Raw genomic sequence first — 8,686 nt, forward strand, 5'->3', positions numbered from 1 at the left:
TGTCTCTTTTCTTAGACACCTAGTGCTGTATTGTCAATTCTTGCAGAAATCTGACTTCAAAAACTGAAGGCTTCTATTGCAAATGTACTAAAGCCAATGTGTTCTTTCCACAAACACTCAAAACTTTAGGTAAATATCAGTGGATTGGTGGTAGATGAGTCTTACCTCAGTTTGCCTATAATTTCCTGGGTCTTTGGCCAGATTTGACAAATATTCACATGTGTTATCAGGAAACATATACAACTTTGGACCATCTAATTTGGGAAATCTGGGCAAGTTCCAAGCTCTGTCCTCAGAATAGCAACAAAGTACTATGTATGGCTTGAGTGATGGCTGTTCCCAGTTGTCAACTTGACTGTATCTGAATGAACTACAATCCAGAAATGGGAGGCACACCTATGATCCAGATCTTGAGACTAGAATTCACAGGTTTTAGTCCAGATCTTGAGGCATAGTGGCCACGAAAAACTTAGGTCCAGGCAAGGTGTTACACAACTTTAATCCCAGGAGACAGAAGCAAGCAGATCTGATTCAAGGTCAGCCTGGAACAGAGCAAGTTCCAAGTAAAGAACAGTTTCAGTCTAACTGTGGTGATACACACCTTTAATCTGGGCCATACCATCTGCTGGAGGCCTACATAAGGACAATGGAAGAAGGAAGGCTACCTTCTTCTTCATCTGCTTGCACTTACTTGCCAGCACATCTGTTGGAGCCTACTTCTTTGGGATTCCAGCTTACACAGAAGACCAGCTGAAATACCTATCCTTGGGGGACAGAGCAACTACTAGATTCTTGGATTTCCCATTCACAGTTGCCCATTGTTGTGTTAGCTGGACTGCAGACTGTCAATCACTACAATAAATCCCACTAATATACAGATATTCCAAAAGTTCTGTGATTCTAAAGAACCCTAACTAATACAACTGGTGTGAATCACGCCAGTGGTCATCACTGTATTTAATGTTGGAAACAGGGACCGTTCTGATCAGCAAAAGTGGTTTTGTGAACTGTGGGACTCTGGAGTTCTTGCCCAAGGGTTTCCTCCAAGGAATTATGTGGTTGACCTTGTCAGATTCTCACAAGTTGTTTCCATGCAAAGCTGGTGGGACTTGACACTCATTCATGAATGAAAAGTTATCTTTACATCTCTCATACTAATTAACAAATCCTCAAGTGTAGATTTCACAGAAAAATTTGAAGTGCTCAGTAACTGTGCCTGGAGTGCGCCTCTCTGATCGTGATGCTTCAAATGCTACTCGGTGCTAGGACGCAAATGAAAAATTAATTTTTCTCCCCAAACTGTTTACCCTGAAGCATTTTAAGGTAACATTTTTATAAAGATGATATAATAACGCCCAGCTCAGATGAAGCTGTAGACTTCCATTCATTTGTTCAATCCTAATCAAATGACAATGATGGCACTATTGGAGATCTCAGGGCTGAGCAATGTGACACAAAATGGCAAGGACTCAGCACTGTTTCCTCTGAGCTGCAGCTGGAACTCAGTGTCCAAAATTAAATAACAGAAGCAGCGTCTCTTCTACTGTTCCCTCTGCAGGCACTGCCCACCACATGTCATCAACTACGCTGCTGGGGGATTGATTTCGGATGCAGCCTTAATGGGTCTGCTTTAACAGGCATGTTTTGCAGACTTGTTTAGCTTGTTGGTTCTCTTAGCCCTTCAAAAGTAATGTTGTTTTTCCAAGTCCTGCTAAACTATGTTAATATTTTTTACTCCATCCTATATGCTATGGACATAATTTAGAATACTACCAATCTCCAGAAATATTTCGGTTAATAAGAAAGAAGTCATAGGCTAAGGAAAAGAAAACCTTCAGAGTTTGCTGGTGCTGGGTCACTCTGATTCCAGGCTTTGTGTCTGAATTCTGCTCCGGCTCAGCACTTCTGGATAGGAACGCCCAGCATTGGCACTGTCTCCATCGGCTGAAGTCTGCCGCGCACGTGGCAGTTGGCTCATGGACCAGAAGCACAGGTTGACTTTACCTGAGTTGGAGAAACTGCAGACGATGGTCTTCTATGCATTGTAGAAAGAAAAGCAAGTTGCTTCTGTTTTGCGATGTGTTTCCAATATTGCAGCTGTGGGTTGGAAAACAGAGGTTCCTGGTGAATCTAACCATCCCCCCACTCCCCACCCCTCTCCTTTCTAAAACTAACCAGATAAGCTCTGAGCAGACTGACAGAGAGGAGACTTCAGTGAAAGCTACAGGACAGGGACAGCTGTGACTTATGCTGGGCAGCTATAAGCCCAGCATTTGGAAGACAACTTCTAAGTTATTCCAAATTTAAGCAGTGAAGAAGTAAAAATAAAATAAAAACCTTTATCTCTCCACTAAGGAGGGTGCCTAGGGGTAGAGATGCCGCAGCAACTGTACCACTCTGTTAAGCCTAGGGACCTACTCTCCTGGGTCTAATGAGATTATTGATTCCCAAGAACCAGTTGGCTTCAGGCAAAGCACCTCCTCCTCGAGTCTGAAATTTATTCTACAGTGAATGTGACAGTGTGTTTCTCGCTGGCTTAATGCAGTTTCAATAGTCCTTACCTATAATGGAGGAATTTAACAAATGCCATATCGATGTGTTGCTAATTACTGATTATAGGCAACAATGCCAAGAGCAAACTCTCTAAACGTTCCCCCAGCATTAGCACACTTCTTCTGAATTTGTCTTGACGGCTGTTTCCTCATTGTTAGATTCCTCTCTTCTTTCTCAATATGACACTTCTCCACTCCAACACTATAATAATAAGACTACAAACATTACAGCAGATCAAATTTGGAGGGAGGCGTGAGAAAATCTGGGGAGCCTTCCACTCGAAGCCTCTTCTGTTAATGTCTGTCACAGTCTCTCATTACCAGAGAACAGAACTCACAGTGAGAGCTTCTGTCATAATGCGGGTGAAAAATAACAAGCTGGATTTTAAAGAGACAGTTATTATTGTACTTGTTTTTGGTTGGGCATAGAAATAAGCCATCAAGGAGCATGTATATTGTGCATAAACACAGATATACAGTTTTGCAAAGGAAAATTGTATTGTCATAGAAGTGTGACCATAAAGTAACGAGATTAATTTCCTTGCCACACATGTGGAAACCACTTATCATTCTGTGCATGGACATTTTCTGTAGTTGTGCCTCAAATACAGCAACATTTAAATAGCTAGCCTCGCAAATTTACCAGAGCCCTTTCTCAAGTCAACACCCAACCAGGTTAGCTTTAGGATTCTCATGAATGCTCCGAAACCTCCATGTCCATGACTATAATAGCCAGGTTTGGCAGACATGAAGTATGAGAGTACAAAACACAGAAAGAGCCAAACTGAGGGGGCAGCCACCTACCCCTATGGGCTCTGTTGGCCTCTGGCCAGTTGAACTAAGAGCTCAGAAAGTTTCTGTCCCCGTGCCTCTGACACCTGGAAGTCTGACATTCTTCACCAGGCAGTTTATTGATGTTATCTCTAATCCCTACAGCCACTCACAAATGTGCCCATTATTATCATCATTACCGAGTTACAGATGAGGAATAGACTCAAAAAGGTTAAACGACTCGCCTAAGGGCCCACAGGCACTAAGTGAGCACAGATTAGAACTTCTGTCTAATTACTAATCTTCTGTCTCATTACCAAGCCTGTGACTCAAAGACAAAGCCCTTCATGCCACAATTAACGCTGAAAATGTAAACAGGGGTGCCAGAGGATGCTTAAGAGCTTGTAGCTCACAATGAAGATAACCAGAAGTAACCAGAAGTCCAGTGGGCCTAAGTGTGTAGCACAGCCTCCCACAGCTCTGCCCAAGGATGCTCAAAGAAGTCTGCTTTAATTCCATCCACTGAGACAAAACTTGCTTTCATTCTGGGTCTTCAAAGGTAGCAAACACTGTTAAATTGCCCAGTTGACATATGGGAAATACTGTCAAGAAAATACCTAAATTATCAAAGGGAACTAAATTTTTTGTTTGTTCTGACAGAGTGCATTGGAGCTGTGTTCCCCTTCTCTTGCAAATGCCCTCTTGGCTCTTGGTCTCTCACAACCTTAGTCCCTTTTCATAGATAGTTCTACAGAGTGGAAGCAGCATTCTCAACGAGTAGATGTCAGCTGGGGTTCAGCCTGGTTGAGTTCAGTTTTGGAGGAAGACAACCCCAAGGTCTTTGATGTTATAAATGCTGAGGTATCATGCCCAGTCAAGCTTTCAGGAAACATACCAAGTTAGTCTTAATAGCTTCCTCCCCAAACACCAAAAATAAAAACAGAGAGAGAAAGAAGGGGGAGCAGAAAGATGACCAGAATAACATCTGGGGTCGCTGTCAGCCCCGCTCAGAACCCTTGTCTCTGTGTATCCTGTTCTGTGTGTCCTTGCCTCTGTGTGTACTGCTTAGCTCCAGGGATATCTAAAGTCGGAGGCCACTAAGACCTCAAGTCTACGAAGTAGTGATTCATAAAATTAAGAAAGAGAAACCAGTACTGACAACACTGTTAGGCAAAATTGTATTAAAATGCAACAATGTCAAAGGCTTCTGGTGGGGGAGTGGCTATTTGTTAAAGTAAAATTATTCTAATCACAAGGGATTGTCTTACTTTGATGCTTCTCATACTGATTCTTCGGTAACAACACCAACATCAACAGAAAGGAAATAAAGAGGGGGAGGGGCTTGCTATTAGTGCAGCTCAAAATCCCAGAGCTGGAATATGGACTTTCTCTCCAATGACAAAGTGACTCATGATATAGATGGCATCAGATTTTATTTGTCTGATGTTACAGGTCAGACACGTGAAATCTGACACAACAGAAAGAGCGTAAAGAAAGGCAATCTGAATTTAAAATTCAAAAATAGTATATATACTATTTTTGAATATATACTATTTTGACTTGGGTCCTAATCCTTATGAATTTAACCAGGTAATTTCAGCTAGTTAGGGGAAAGGGGTGGTGTCATATCCCTAAAATCTCAGTGTTGAGGAGGCTGGAACATAACACTAATTGTCTAAAAAGGAAATTACTTGGTTTACCTCTTCCACATAGGACACAGTCTACCTGGGTTAGCATATCAGAAACCATTTTGACAAGTGTGTATCCTCAGGGCCTATCTTATTACTGTAACTCAATAAATCATGACCAAGTCTTAAACAAGTGCCCTGGCCTCAGTTAACCAATCTATACAATGATATTCTTGCATAAGTGATCTGCAAAGCTCTTCCAGATTTTAAAAGTATGTATTTATAGGATAAAAGAAATGATTGCTCAATATATAAGCACAAAAATTATGGTATATCCATAGAAATGGATTAATCATCTCTCAGCAATAGATATAAAAAAAGAATGAACCTTAGCTACACACAACAATGCGGATGAATCTATAAATATTTGTGCTGAGTGAAATAAACCAGACAAGAAAAAAAAAAAAAGGAGAAAAAAAGCTTTCATTTACATAAAACCCTAGAAGGAGGACCCTAGCAAAGATAAAGAGATTTTTCCCCCTGGGGCATTGTGAAACTTTCAGGACGAGAGATGTGATTGAGCTGATAATTTCCCTGAGTAAATGCATACGTCAAACCTTATGACACTCTACACTTTAAGTATGTGACATTTACTATGCAATTCAGTCTCAACAAAGTTATCGAAAGAAAAGAAAGGAAACAGACAAGGAGCTGGGGGAGTTTGGAGATCTGCAAAGATAGCTGGATGGAAAATCTAACTGCAGAAGATGACTCAGAGGACAGGAAGAAGGTGGAGCTCCTGGCCAGAGCAGAGGATGCATAAACGCAGAAGGGTCTGCCGGCATCCTAACTGCTCCTCTTCAAAGGCCAGAGAAGCAATCTGGAAGCTATAAAAGCAAAGCCCAGGCTGTGGTCTGCACAAGCTGAACAACAGAAGGCCTTGCTGGCTGCCCAGCCATCAGCTTTGGCTGCCAATATCGCCATAGATGCTGTTAGGCTTGTTCTAGAGCTGAGCAACGACTGGGCCTTCTCCATGCCAATCACATTCAGCTCAGGCTGTCATCAAGCTTTTAGACCTTAACACTCCGGGAAGACCTCGTTTGCCCAATATTACCTTGGCTAGCCAAAAGAAGTCTCAACACACGGTCGTGTTGAGGATTAGTTTCGGGTTCTTCTGGAAATGTTCCCAGCTCTCCCTCTCCCCTGCTACAGAGACCAACCAATACTGTCTGCCTCTTTTCTTCTGTCCTCTCAGTTAGCCAACAAGCTGGGGAGCTGTAGGGAATTGTCACACTGTGATCTCTGCTTTCTTCAGGCTAAAGAACTTTACTAGAAGCACTGGCAGAAAGTTAAATTGGATAAAGATCAAAGTTGATAAGATTCCTAGTAAGCCCACAGTTGGTCCACTTTAAAGGCGACAGTCCCATTCACTTCTGATTAAAATGGAAATTGTCTATAAAGAACCTCCTTGGGACAAAGTTGAATGACGGAACTAGATTAAGCAAGCAGTTCATTACCCTTAAGTGAAAAATGAACAAAGTCATCATTCAGAGGAAGTAATGGGGTCCTGATGGTAACATGGTAATTAAAGAGACACAACCTAAATTTATCCGAGCAGCTCTGAAGATCCTCCAGGGCACTGAAATTAGAACATGGTTCCCTCCACATACAAACTCTCCTCAGACTATCTCTCATCAGACTGGGGCCACTTGCCTGTGTGGACGCAGTTACCTTGGCATATCACAGAACACATGCTATGACTGGATTGTGCCTGTGGCCACCAGTTTGATCTGGCTGGCTTTAGATGCACTTACTTCGGTCTAGGCCTCACTGCCCGATGCGGGAGTCTGCTCCATCTGACTGGTCCTTGGAAGGCATGCATTTGCACAACACCCACCCCCGCTTATTACTGCCTTCCCATTTTCCAACTCCATAAAAGATCATCAGTTCAATAAAAATCTTATCTCTGCCACTTATTAAAGAAGAGCACTGCTAATGACATAGAAGCCGGAGGCAGTATTAATTAGACTCTAGACCATCGCCATGGCTCTTGTTTCTCCTCTCATCCTTTCCTAGTTCATAGAACATGCAGCCTTGGTTACAGTAAAGACTTTCTTAGGGAAAAAAAAAAAAAAAACAGTAGAAGAAGAATCCAAATCCCAACAGCTGGGACTTCCCACTCTCTTATGAATCCTGATGAGCCCTATAGTTTGATGAAAAGAATAATAATCTCAAAGATTACTTAGAAATATACGGGAGCTGGAGAGACAGCTCAGTAGTTACGAGCACATACTGTTCTTTCAGAGGACCCAGGTCCAGTTCCCATCACCCCAGTTGAGCAGCTCACAAACACTTGTAACTCCAACTCAAGGGGTTCTGACACTGCTGGCCTCTTGGCCACAGCATTCACATAGTCACACCCAGTGGAGATGAAAACACATCCGCATAGTTAAAAAGCATAAAGTAAATCTCAAAGAAATTTGGACACGCTTTGTTCTAGCTCCTTACTCATTAGTTGGGGGAAGGAAAAGTTAGGGGTAGTAGAATTCTTCCTTAATATATGCGGATGGATACATAGAACGACCATGGGCACCCATGTTATAATAGACAACAGAGTTTATGCTTATGGTCTAAGTTAACCATAAATAAGCAAAACAAGCCACCCAAACTTCCCAACGCACACTCCAATCTCTGCTTACGGAGGCACTCAGTTGCTGCTACGATTCCAACCTTTTCCCTTCTAACCTTCAGTACCAAGCTCCTGCAGGTATACTAAGAATTAAAAAGAAACATTTTAATTTTCTTAAATGAAAAAAATCCAGGAAATTTAATAAAACAAAGTATTATAATTCTCAATCATTGAGATTTCTCAAGCCTGGCAGTGTGTAATTAAATAGACATCAGCAAATGAACCGTAGGGTGAGGTTCAAGGCGTGCATCGGATGGAGCAGAGTTAAGGAGGAGGCTCACCTGAGGAAGGGAACCTGGAGAGAGATGCTCAGCTGTGAAGTGCCCCCAAGAGCTGGGCCATAATTATAAACTAAGATGCACGAAGAGTTCTTTCAAATCTTGGTGAAGAGCTCATTTCTGAAGCCATGCTGCCTGCATCCCGTTGCCATGGCTGCCTGCATCCCGTTGCCGAGGCTGCCACTGCCACTGCAGAACCCAAAATGAAACTCATTTTAGCTACATCTTCTTGTAGCTCTCTCACCTTTCCTAGGAAAGAATTTTCTTTGGAGAATCTAAAAGTTGAATGGATCAGTAATACATACTTTCAAAGATAGAAAGCAAGAAAAAAAAAAACCTCAGTTGAGTCTCTCTCACAAACTAACTAAAGAGGCACCACTAAACACGAGCCATGCTGTCAGAGTTGTGGCTGTCTGCTCTTGAAGTAGGAATGTGATGGTGGGAATATGGGTACCAAAAAGTCAGGACTCCTACTAATGCTCAGTCGACCCCTTGTCCTAAACTAGCATAGAACCTATGAGAGCTCAGGCCTGACTCTCAAAACTCTCACACTACTAGAGAATGTCAGGAAAAGGTACTGCCCAGCTTTGTGTATAATGTTGTTTTTTTGCTAAGTGAAGTCTCTTCATTTTCAGTAGTCTGTTGAGAGATTTAAACCTACCCCAGTGTTCAGTAGCAAACAATTTTTTATTAACTTTCTTCATATGTTTTTATTTGTTTTAATCAGCTTAACATTAAATCTTTCTACATCGCTGAAGAAGAGGGACT

At 42.0% G+C, this 8,686-nt stretch overlaps 1 long non-coding RNA gene across 1 annotated transcript in view; it reads right to left on the reverse strand.

Moving 5' to 3' along the window:
• Nucleotides 1–8,339, reverse strand: part of Gm17767 (predicted gene, 17767) — an 87,214-nt gene extending 78,875 nt beyond the window's left edge. Inside the window, exons 1-2 of the long non-coding RNA NR_151621.1 lie at nucleotides 7,922–8,339; nucleotides 2,005–2,097 (exon numbers count right to left, since the gene is read on the reverse strand). This is a non-coding gene — a long non-coding RNA (predicted gene, 17767). The remainder of the gene's footprint in view (nucleotides 1–2,004; nucleotides 2,098–7,921) is intronic.
• Nucleotides 8,340–8,686: the final 347 nt, after the last annotated feature.

The sequence above is a fragment of the Mus musculus genome, chromosome 1, assembly GCF_000001635.26.
Source record: "Mus musculus strain C57BL/6J chromosome 1, GRCm38.p6 C57BL/6J".
Lineage (NCBI taxonomy): Eukaryota > Metazoa > Chordata > Mammalia > Rodentia > Muridae > Mus > Mus musculus.